The sequence below is a fragment of the Protomyctophum parallelum genome (genome assembly GCF_964188405.1).
Source record: "Protomyctophum parallelum genome assembly, chromosome: 13".
Classification (NCBI taxonomy): Eukaryota; Metazoa; Chordata; class Actinopteri; order Myctophiformes; family Myctophidae; genus Protomyctophum; species Protomyctophum parallelum.
Window position 1 is genome coordinate 8063519 of NC_139708.1, and position 12713 is coordinate 8076231.

Genomic DNA, 12713 nt, shown 5'->3' on the forward strand with positions numbered 1-12713 from the left:
GAGGAGTGATTACATAACTGATGATGAGCCATAATGGGCAACAGTGGTACCGTGTGGCCCTGCAATCTCCCCCGAGGGCTTTATAGGAAGCAACACATGAAGACACACAGATGAACTGCCTACACACCACCAGATTATGTGTGTTCCCAACCTTCCCAGGATCCGGGCCCTATAGACTCTTCTCCCTTCTGCAGGCTCCCAAACTGTGGAACAAACTCCCCATTGCACTTATAGCAATCCTACATAGGTTAAAATATAATTTAGAAAGCATGTTATGTAGACAGATCAGATGGCAGGGTCATTGTTGACCTGGCATCCTGGTATAGTTTCAATGTACAGATTATTTATTTTTGAGGGGCACTATCCCCTCCTATGTCCAGCTTTTAGTGTGTGTGAAACACAAACTTTGTCCTACTGTCTCCTACACAAACATTAAATGTCATTTACAGTGAATGGACATTTTTGAGTGTTTGAACATGAAGACGAAGGTTAAGACGCAAATTCTGGTTGGCCGGAATGAGATGATGTATGATGATGTACGATGATAAGAGCGCCCCTCACTTCACACGGTGTGATTTCTGAGGGGTGCTAGCCCCTCCTATATTTATTTATTATTAGTGTGGTTGCCAGACTATAGTTATTGTCACACTTTATTCTTCTTCTTCTGGAGTAACCTACCTAACTTCCGCTGTGATTGGCCGAGCTTTGCATAACGTTTGTAGTAGCTAATTGGCTGTTGTTGTTGCTTAGGTAACCAATCTATGTTTTACAATAGTTTATAAAGACATGAATTCCCTTGCAGGGGCAGAAGACCAAACTAGTCAAGAGAGTCAAGGAGTCAAGGAAAATACAACAAAGGCTGTAGCAAAGGGTCAAAAGACCAATTATTTTAATTATTATATTTATTACAGAATTTGTACAGTAATTGGCTGACAATATCTGTGGGAGGGGCCTATGTAAGCGACTGCGGCAACCACACTTTGTAATTTTTCATAATTGCAGCTTTTCTAGTCAGCTATTAGTGTAGATCTCTTACACAAACATTACATTTCCATTGACAATAAATGGAGAATTTACTGAGCAAATCGGCTTAGTGTCTATTTTTGTCCTATACACAAATTCCCATTGACAATGAATGGACACTTTTACGTCATAGTGTGTGAGCAAATAGGCATAGTGTCTATTTTATGTCATGTGTAGGACACAAGAAACACTTTCCTGTGGGTTTTATGTAATATGTGTTTTTAGATATTTTATTCATGGTGCCATGTTCATGACCATGACAATGTGCTCTCACTTCCTTTCTACACCTCCACGGCCCACGCAGTACAGCAGTACAGCAAAGCATTATGGTCATTGTAGGAATTCAACAATCCAGTCACACCCTATAGTCAAAAACACAGACTTCATTATTTTTCTGGCCATATAGGGTACAAATTTGAAATTGCACTAGCCTACTGTTATCTACTACAAATTATATTAACACTCACTGAGTGACTGCAGTTTCTTCCAGCGGTGAAATGTCCCTTTAAGCTAAATGAAGCAATTTTATTCAGTTAATAAGATTCACTAATCACGGCTATATGAATCACACACCGGTAGGCTATGAATCCGTTTTTCGTATTTGATTAACTATCAGTATATCACCAACAATTAAATCAGTCTGATTATATGATGATGATTTTGATGTGCAGCATAATTATCAGATGAGCAGTTATAGTTTTGCACTGATTTCCAAATCAGACTATATGTATTCTAGAGATATGGCTGACAATGACATGCAGTGAAGAGCTCAGCCAGCCAGTTACCACCAGTGTGTGCCCATCAGGTTACATAAGAACAGAGAGCCCACAGTTCCGATCGCACTGCGGACTTCAAGCTCCCTTTAAAATAGACGCCCAATTCAATGCTCAATAGCCCACAGCGATGCGTTACAACTGAACTGATATTCCAGTGAGCTCGCTTATACTATCTCTTTAAGTGGGAGTGGGACTGGTCTGCCTGTGTGTGTGTGCGTGTGTGTATGAGAGAAAGGGGGGTGAAATTACGAGACACACAGAGAGAGAGAGAGAGAGAGAGAGAGAGAGAGAGAGGCTGCTCTTTATACAGAAAAGGAATCAGGACTCGGCATCATCACACAGAGCAGAATATTGAAGGGATTTTTTTAAATACAGAATCTGGGAATAATATAATAATTTAGCCCTATTAAAACGCTTTGTGCACGCCTCGCTCTGAGCGGAGCTTTCATTGGATTGAAGGCTATACGATTTATATCCCCCAGTATGGCATCGGCAGCAGCAGTCTGTCGTCTCATCCCACTGAAGAGAACATAACGGGGCTGGGCGCTACTGTGCTGCTCCCTGGCTTCCTCCTTTATCATTTATTTATTCTCATCATATACGCGCTGCCTGCGCCTGTATAAACAAACAACGCTGGGAGAAGAATAACGTGACACTGGACGGAACACCGGCGGGGGCCGAAAAAACACAAAACATCGAACCGATCATGGATTAATGGCTCGTGTGAACATCTTCTGAAAAGGTAATAATGGGATGTGCATCATGCCACAGAAAGGCCGACAGTGACTGATGATTATTGTTGTTAAACCGTTCGTTTCTGTTGTAACGGCGGAGCATCTGCGGTTACAGTTGGAGACAGTGGCTTGTGAGGTAACTAGCAGCGAAAATAGCCGATCTACAAGCTCACCGTGAGCTTGTATATCGGCTGTTTTCGGTGCGCGTATGTAGCCAGCCTACTATAGTGATGGCTGGACTCAAGGGACCCGTTGCGCACTGGATCGTTTCTATCAACCGACCCGATTCAAGTCTAATGTGGAAAACATCAAATATAGCCAGGCCTGGCTAGAGCTTAACACAGATCCTCCCCGTGTGTTTGTGTGTGTTTAATGGGGGGAACATTCAGTGAGAGATAGATGGCTCGATCACCGCATCGCTATAATATTATAGCAGTCTCAACGAGGAGTGCATTTTTGCAAATAGAATGACGTCTGACGTGAACGTGTTTCAATGACGTAACCCACTCTCTCTGGTTCTCATGCATTTTGTGCAGCATCACTAGTAACAGCGTCCAAATGATCTGAGATGCAGAAGACATCATGTCCTGCAAGACAAGACAAGAACCAGGAGATATGGCTATTTAGCCTTATACTTTCATTGGGTTTTTTTTAGACAGTGTCGTTCCTTTTTTATGGTTATCTCATGGATGGTTGTCTATTGTACAGACGTACAGTCAGTGGCAGTGTATTGTGGTCTAATTATATCCTGTGCAGTGTGCGCGCGTGTGCCCGCGCACATGTCCAATCTATACAGTATAGCCTATATATCTTATCTATCTGTCAATCTATCTACACATTCTACAGACATGATATATCTGCTATTGCTACTGCAAAGTACATATAACATTATTACATCATTTTGGCTAGTTGAAGACCAGGCGTGCAGCGGGCGGCATGCTGGACATGCCAGGAGGCTAGTAGGGATGGAGGTACTAAGCATGGGGATGTTGGAGGCCTGGATAGGGATGTAGGTACTAAGCATGGGGATGTTGGAGGCCTGGATAGCGGGGCAGACTCCTGGCTGAGGAAGGGTCTGGACCTTCAACGTGTATATCAACAGGAACAAGTGGCCGTTGCAATTTACAATTTAGGGCGGCATTTAGCAGACGCTCTTTATCCAGAGCGACTTACGGTACCAGTAAGACGCCTGGGGGGGGCGAGAAGCGTTGCGTGCACTGGCCATATGGAGCGTATCTTGAGTGTACAGGGTGTGATGAGGTCAGATCAACATTATGGAATGTCAGAACATAGGTCAGCTCCATATATGGAGATATAAGGGTGGCAGCGGGGGCAGTGTATTGAATATGCAGGGTTTGATGAGGGCCCAGGTAGGGCCAGGCCTTTATTTTATGGCCTATTGAGAACTTTAGTTTTCGCCGGCTGCCGTGCCTGGCTGCACAAATAACTTTGGGGCAGGCCCGTCTAGAGTTTTAATGGACAGGTATCAGTCAACAGGCCCGTCTAGAGTTTTAATGGACAGGTATCAGTCAACAGGCCCGTCTAGAGTTTTATTGGACAGGTATCAGTCAACAGGCCCGTCTAGAGTTTTAATGGACAGGTATCAGTCAACAGGCCTGTCTAGAGTTTAATGGACAGGTATCAGTCAACAGGCCCGTCTAGAGTTTGAATGGACAGGTATCAGTCAAAAGGGAGAATGGATGGGGAACGATCAACATATGGAATGTCAGGTTCTGACATATATCCAATATCCATATACTAATATTGATGACATCAGGGATCTCCATGTATGGGCTTATGGGCACCTGGGGGCTTGCCTGGGGTGAGCGACATGGATTTGAGTTAGCTGACGTGTCAGAGTGACAGGGATTGTGAGTGAGGTGACAAAAACGCAAGGTTTCATAGTTATCTGCGTCCTCCGGTCGCAATAAAGCAAGTTAAACACAACATCAAATGCATAGAGACTGATATAGTGATACATGACTACGTCTAACGCATTGTGAAACAACTACATCTCCTACAGTAGAACAGATGACCTATTCTTTAAGACTGCAAAAAGAGCTGGGTGGGTATTTAGCTGGGGGGGGGGGGGGTGGATATGGAGTGAATATGGGCTGTGTCTTTCCTGTTAATGAATGTAAGGATTCCAAAAGTCTGTAATATGTATTGTTGTTGCTTGTTGCTGTATCCCATGACCTCTTTTTTTTTTTTTTTTTTTTTTATTCTGTTTTTTCTGTTGATGTTTTTGTTTTATTGTATGCCTTGTTTGTCTTTTGTGTGGATTTGTGTGCATATTAAAAAAATCTAAAATAAAGAGTTAAAAAAAAGACTACGTCTAACGTAATCAAGACTAGGATTATGTAAGAAACCATCAGCCCATCTGAGCAATACAATATTTAAAAAAATCACACCCGCGTGAAGTGAGGGACCTCGTCATACATAATCTCATTCCGGGCCAATCAGAATTTGTGTCCTCGTCTTCAATGTTTGTGTTTATGCAATGTTTGTGTTTACACAAACACTCAAAATTGGCCATTCATTGTCAATGGCATTCAATGTGTGTTGGGACAAACACTTGAAACTGGCCATTCATTATCAATTGCATTCAATGTTTGTGTTAGGACAATGTTTGTGTTTACACAAACCCTCAAAGCTGGACATAGGATGGGCTAGCGCCAGGTCAATAAATGAACCTGGCATCTTTCTAAATAACACCTACTTTGCCATGTGTGCCTTGAAGGACAGCAGACTGTCCGGTCAAGGACAACACCCCGGGGCTCTTCTTGGCAGTTGGAACAGACGCGAGCAGGGAGTTGTCAATGGAAATGTCCTGCATGGGGCAGGACTTAATTGCCGCTGCATGCCGCTGTTGTGCTCAGTAAATGGAAGATCTACAAGCTCACAACGCTTGTATCTGCTATTTACTGCATGGAACACCAGCGTGAAGTATAAATCAGGCTTTACCTAGGAAGAAGTCGTATCTCAGTTGAGCTGGAGGAAGACATTCACTGTGAGATGTCAGCCCAGTAGGCTATTGTATTCTGGTGGGAGCAGGTCTAGTATTCTAGTATAGGATCACACTTGATGGGTTTGCTCAAATCAGTGAGTGGCTGAGAGACATACAGTATGCTCTATGACCTGCTCTATTCTCAGTTGGTTATTGCTCAGCCAAAAATATATTCTCCTACTGTACTTCTGAGGCTTGTAAATATTATGTAGCTAGCAAGTTTGTCAGCAGTGATTTATTTCCCCCCTTCTCTCTTCTCTTTGTGGGTTGGACTTACAATAATCTTATAAGGTTAAAGTCATTGACTTTTGACGTTTGTGCTTTGGTGCCAACAGTGGGAATATATATATTTCCACTGTTGGGACTGAAGCACAAACGTTTCTTAATGTCACTGCCTGAAACTTTGCACCAATTTTCCCTCAACGACTATGTTACTAAGTCATCATCATCATTTTTCGACCGCGGTCGAGATCGTGGATTTCACAATGTCACGCCAGACTTCCCGGTCCTTCATTGCCACCCCCAGTTCCTGCTTACTGATGCATGTGTCCCTAGCGATGACATCAGGGAACGACAGTTTTCTACCTCTGGTCTGCTTTGAGGCAGGACTCCAGAGAAGAAGGGAAGATATAACCTCATTGTCAGCTCTGTAGCAGTGGCTGGCAAACTGTGTTCTTCTGGATTGGACTAGTGAAGAAACACAGGGAAGGTTGCCGTTTATTAGATTAGTCGGTGGGTGGCTCTTCCAAGACAGATTTTGCGCTCTCATTAGAAGGCGTCAAGGCGGTGCCATCAAACCGTTTCTCTAGTCTCTTTGAAGGTGTCCATGTCTCGGAGCGGCTCAACGGTCGTCCTGAATATTTTTACTTTTAACATCTTACTAAGCTGGGATGACCAGATCTTATGCATGTCATTGTAGGCTGACCAGGCCATACACTTCCTAGTTTGAAAGTCCTTTTGGGATGAAGATATATATGAACCCAAATACTTGTAGTCATCAACCTGGAGTGTTGTCAAGTGTTTTTATAATGTGGTTATTGTTGGATTTGCATATATTTACGTATTCAGTTTTCGTCTCGTTGAGATAAAGACCAACACAGTTGGAGGCCTGCTCAAGAGACTGAAGGAGAGTCTGAGCGTATTACAATGATTGACTGATAAGCGCAATGTCATCAGTGAAGTCAGTGTCGGTTAGGTATTTAGCAGGATGACGAGAGCTTCTCCTAGGGTGTAGTTGGTAACCCTTATCATTGATAGTATCAACTGACATACGAAGAACATAATCAACAACAATAATAAATAGAAACGGGGCAAGTGTGTCACCTTGGAGAATGCCAGCAAGGATGGGAAATGATGGTGTTTCTCCGCCAGGAGTAAGGATGATCGCTGAGGGATTTTTTATATAGAATTTTTATGGCATTGATCATTTTGTCTGGGATACCATATAATTTAAGAATTTCATTTTGGCTCTGTCCACTGAATCAAATATATATATTTATATTTATATACTATATTTATATAGTAATACTGTAAATTATCTATTGTCTCTGATTGTTGTTTGTAAAGTTCAGTCAATTACTTGGGCCTTATTATAGACTGCACAAAACTAGTAAAGAACAACGTGAATTACATGTTCAGAACTTGGTTTACGCCACTAGCTTGCGCAAGTATAGAGTATTATTATTATTAATTATAATTTGTAACAGTCGGTTGCAAAGTCCAGTAATAAACCTTCAGTAGTGAAAACCTTTGAGGCAACTAAATATATAATATTTACAATCTTTGTATTTTTCCAGTTTTTCATGTGTCTGAGGTGACAGTATACTTCATTAGACACCCAGGAGTCGTTTTTATGTGCAATGGTGTATTAACATTGTATTTAGGGTTTCTTCCTTGACAGGCAAACGGGCCAATTAAATAAACAGTATTATATTATAGTGACATCACAATATCAGCCCCTCCCCTAACCCTCCCCCTTTATCATACAACTACAGCTGTGGGTGTGGCTTCAGTTCAGGTGGATCACCACCCATCACCACCCACCATGCAAACCAGGCATACTTAATGAACTGGTGGGGTTGCCCACATAAAAACAACATTTTAACAAATACTGTACACTTTTTGGAAAAAAGTATACCTCCTTATATAACAATAAGACCTGATGATCATGTTTTAGGGTGGAAAGAAATCGCGGCACTCCATCTTTAATCTTTAAATCCTTCCACAGAGCATACTGTGATGAGAAGTTAATAAAGAAAGCTCTTTTAGTTGTTTTAAGTATTAACAAGCATGCATGACCAATTAAAATGCAATGATGCATTTCAGCATTGCATAGCACTTATTGAAAGCTATTGTGTATGCTACAATAGCCCACAATAGCAACACCCAACAAATGACATGTGGGCTAAAATACTTGGCTAAACTAAATCACTAGTTGGCATGCATATATTAATAGATGGGAAAGGTTTCAATACTGTTACAATCCTAGTGTTTACAACACCAAGGAACTCTATTAACCAAGATGCAACAGGAAACTCAGGTAAAGTCAATACTATAGTTTTGCACTCACGATGTCACATTGACTCTGCTCATATTATAATAAATCAATCATTCATTACATGAGATCGTAGACGTTGGCCATAAAATTCTTGGCCGTGAGTTTCATGGCATGAAAGGGCCCTAGTAAATGATCTGAGTCACTGCTGTTAGATAGGGGTGAAAGTTGACTTTTATTGCTGTTTAATACATATTTGGAGTGCAGTGTGAAACATTATGAGTCATTATTCCACTGAGCACCACCAACAAGTGGGATATGACAGATGGGCTCAGTCTGATAGCACTAATCACCCTTCCTAATCCCCCTCCCCCCGCCATCCTGTCTGTCTGTCTGTCTGTCTGTCTGTCTGTCTGTCTGTCTGTCTGTCTGTCTGTCTGTCTGTCTGTCTGTCTGTCTGTCTGTCCAATCGTCTCCTCTCTTTGTCCTCTCTGAATAAGACAGAGTGAGAATACAGAGACACAGGACAGATGGAGAACTGGCCATATAGATGCCACTGCTGGTTACTGCCAATCATCATTAAGCCTAATCTTTAAACTGTCATTGTCAATCAGTTCCCACAACTAAATGAAGTACAAGACTTATATCTCTCTGTCGTCTCTGGTGTAATACTTGTCTGGTGCGTGCATGCGTGCGTGCGTGCGTGAGTGACCGTACGTATGTGCATGCGTGCGTGTGTGCATGTGCGTGCGTGTGTGCATGTGCGTGCGTGTGCATGCACATTTGTGTTGTATACTTGTAGATCAGCTATTGTTGGTGATGTAGAGTGAAAAAATCACACCTGTGTGAAGTGAGGGGCGCTATTATTATCTTACAACATCGAGGAGGGAATTCTAACTCATGTTGCTATGATTAGGTGATGTAATGATGATGTAAAACAAACGGTGACAAAACAAACATTACATTCTCTTTATTGTTAACAAACATTAAACCTGTATACAAGAGGGGCTAGCAACCCCTCAAAAAGGGGGGGAACAATTATAGAACCCTGTGGAACCCCGGTCAAAAAGTATACTGTGCAGTCGGTTTAACCGGTTTAAAACAAATCCATCCAATTTATCTATAAATCCAATAATCTCTCTCTGTCTGTCTGTCTGTTTGTCTGTCTGTGTGTAGCCTACTTTTTGACCATGGAGAGCTCTAATCTTTTCCAAGACAGGCCGCCTCCAAATACTCTGATAACGGATACTGCGCTGTTTATTTAAGTTCATGACTGACTTTATGGCTGACTGGAGGCTGACAGATAATGAACTCTTCAAAGTGGTCAACAAACCCAGTATAAATGGCCTAATCATCATTCCTTCACCAAGTCCTCTGTGTCTGAATCTGGTACAGTACTGGCATCATTATTAATTAATGTGCTGCATGCTGTTGACCCCGATTTACCCGACTGCAGTGGCAACATCTTTATGAACACCCTTACTGTTTCACCAGTGACTCCTACATTATCCTGGCTAGGTAACATTTGCTAATAAAAAAATAAAAAATAGACAAATGAATAAAGAAACAGTTGAAGATGACTATAACACGAACAGTTTTGACTCAGCACTCCCTCTACCTGACTTCTGAATCCATAGTACCATGGCATATGATGCTCTGATGGAATGATAAGTCACCTTTTTGAAGAATATTTACATTACAAATAAGAAATTGAGTTAAAGAGTTTTCTGATTTCTGAGCAGGATTATTTTAAACAGTGGGTGACCTTAATTTTCAGTAAGTCCATTTCTGATCAGCATACAGCATCATAAGTAATTCTCAATGTTTTTTCAGTAACAGTAAAATACTTTCACCTTGTCTGCCCCCTGTAATTTGAGAAACACAGATCGAGTACTACACAGTGAAATGCTCAGTGTTAAAACCCATTCTGAACGGGGACCCATTTTGGTATTAGCACTATGTTGTGCTTTAGCTATTTAAAAATAGCAGATCTACAAGCTTGTAGGTCTGCTATTTTTGAAAAATCGAAGAACGACGGACATAGAAACATAGCTTTTTCAGAAAACTGTCATTTTCAAACATACATTTTTAGAATCTGATCTCAGGTCAGAATGGGTTAATTTAACTGCGGAAGCAGGTACAGTATAGTACTATGTACATGAGGTTAGATAATACAGTAAGCGGAAAAAATGGAGGTTACATACCATTGCTGTCAGGCAGAAACCTCAATCTTCATATCTTTTGGTGATTTTTCATAAATGAATGCCCTAATTGGTCACACTACAAAGTCACACAAGTATAGAAGCGACTGGATCTGCTACTTTTTCTGTTTTTGAGCAGTGCCTAACCGCTCCAATGACTGGGATGTCTGTCTGTCTGTCTGTCTGTCTGTCTGTTTGGAGTACAAACAGCTGCAATACCACTGGCAGCCAGCCAGCTGTGTTTTGAGCAGCCTGCACTGCTCAGTTCACACAGGTGTGATTGTTTTATTTGAATTTGGATATATGAGGTTTCCACCCAACAGAGACGATATTCATTAAGGTGCAAAATAATGACCACACATTGCTATACAGTAGGTCCACATGACCATGCTGCAATAGTCAAACGTTGGAACAGTATTCAGCCACTGTGAATGCAGCTACCTGTAGCCGGGGACACCTGCCAAAAGGGCGACCATAATGAATGACAAGGAGTATCATTCAGTAGAACAGATGTGACGTTATCGTTTGCCTCGGTGAGCAAAGTTAATAATAGGCAGCTGGATGCCACCATTGTGTTGTAGCTTTAAGGAGATTTAAGGAGATTAAGGAGAGATCAATTAATTGATGTCTTCAATACATGGTTTGTAGACCATGAAGGATGGAAGACAGGAACATGACTATGCCATCTGTCAGTGGCATAGTGACATTTTTGTACATTCTTTGTACATTTATTTTGTACTTTTTAGTTATGTCAAATAACCACTATGTTAATTCCTGTCACTGCTGACCTCTACTGGTTGTTCTGGGGGAGGGAGTTACAATTTAGGCATTTAGCATGATGCTCTACAGTGATTTACAGTAAGCAAGGAAAAACAGCTTCCCCCAAGGTAATAAATACATCAATGCATAGAAATAGTAATCTAGGATAATAGGTAAACCAATAATCACTACATACCACTTGTGTGCTCGTTGCTAGCTGAGGGTGTAATATGTAGCAGTGAATCACCGCTGAACAGGTGGGAAGACACGGCTAACCTGCAGGAGTCGCTGTATTGCTTAGGCTCTTTGCACAGCAGCCATGCATGTTGGAAATTATTTGGCCTTTTCCTTACTTCCTTCATAGGTGTTACCAATGATTCTAATGAAGGCTCTGTTCCATTCTGGTCAAACAGAGTCGGGGTGCTGATATTGTGCATGTTGGCTCAATGGAAACACTACTGCTACACTAGTGCGTCTCAATGTGTGGTCCAGGGAACCTCATGGTTCCTTATGAGGGGGTTCCAAATTTCCCCTTACAGGTGTGTAACTCTGAGAGTGTACTTTTGTACTCTCTCAAATGGACCCCGACCCGTTATGTAACTTTCACTTAAGTATCATAAGTGAATCCCCTTCTCATGCACTACTGCATGTCTGTCTGTGTTTATGGAACTGTGTACATAACATGACTTGAATTTGATCCATTGACCTTTCTGATGTTTCCGCTCTTATGTTCTCTCAAATCTGTTGAACAGCACAACATGTCTCTGTCTCACCATGGCTGGAAACGTTATTGTACTGATCCATTCATTGAGATAGATGCTGGATACTCAGAATTACACATATTAATTATTAGAATAAACTTTAGAATTTATTTATTTAATTAACATTACTATTTCAGGGTTTTTGCTGTCCAGAATAACATAACAAGTATCACCTTAGTAGGCCTGCCGCCTATACACAGTAATATCCTGAGCATTGATGTATCCATATCTAAGCTCCATAATCCATAATGTTGAGACTGACTATCTCTCTCTCTGTCTCTGTCGGTTGCACAACAAACATCTCCCTTTTACCCTATAGCCTCCGCCAACTCCCCTCCCTTCCCCTACCTCTCCTTTCACACCTGCGCCTCCTTATCTCCTCCTGGATGTTTTCAATGAGATGTTTCCGTATCCCCATGAGAGAGCCATGCACACAATTAGACCAGAGGTGATTAGACATATTGTTTGTCGAGGAGCTCGCGCTCTGCATGGGCCTTTCAGACAGGAACTTGTGAATGAAAGAGGCAGGGGACCTTGGCCTATTCAGTACACACACACACACACACACACACACACACACACACACACACACACACACACACACACACACACACACACACACACACACACACACACACACACACACACACACACACACACACACACACACACACACACACACACACACACACACACACACACACACACACACACACACACACGCAGCCTCAGCATCTGTTGCGTATACGAAAGCCTTCAAACAAACAAAGGCGAGGCTATACTTTCTTCTTTTAGTCAGGCTACTATTAATCATGTTTTCTCTGGGATGTTGTGAAATAAATGAGTATGTCTTGTCGTATTTATAGGACGTAACTTAATTCAGTGGTTTGGTACTATTATACTTGGTGAATGAATTTGTGGCTGGATTTGATCCGGGAACAGCAGCATTAATGTGGTT

At 41.7% G+C, this 12713-nt stretch overlaps 1 protein-coding gene across 1 annotated transcript in view; it reads left to right on the forward strand.

The window, feature by feature from the left end:
- Nucleotides 1-2436: 2436 nt before the first annotated feature.
- Nucleotides 2437-12713, forward strand: part of fbxl16 (F-box and leucine-rich repeat protein 16) — a gene marked incomplete at its 3' end in the record, with an annotated part of 74847 nt that continues 64570 nt past the window's right edge. The window contains exon 1 of the mRNA XM_083780209.1: nt 2437-2541. The remainder of the gene's footprint in view (nt 2542-12713) is intronic.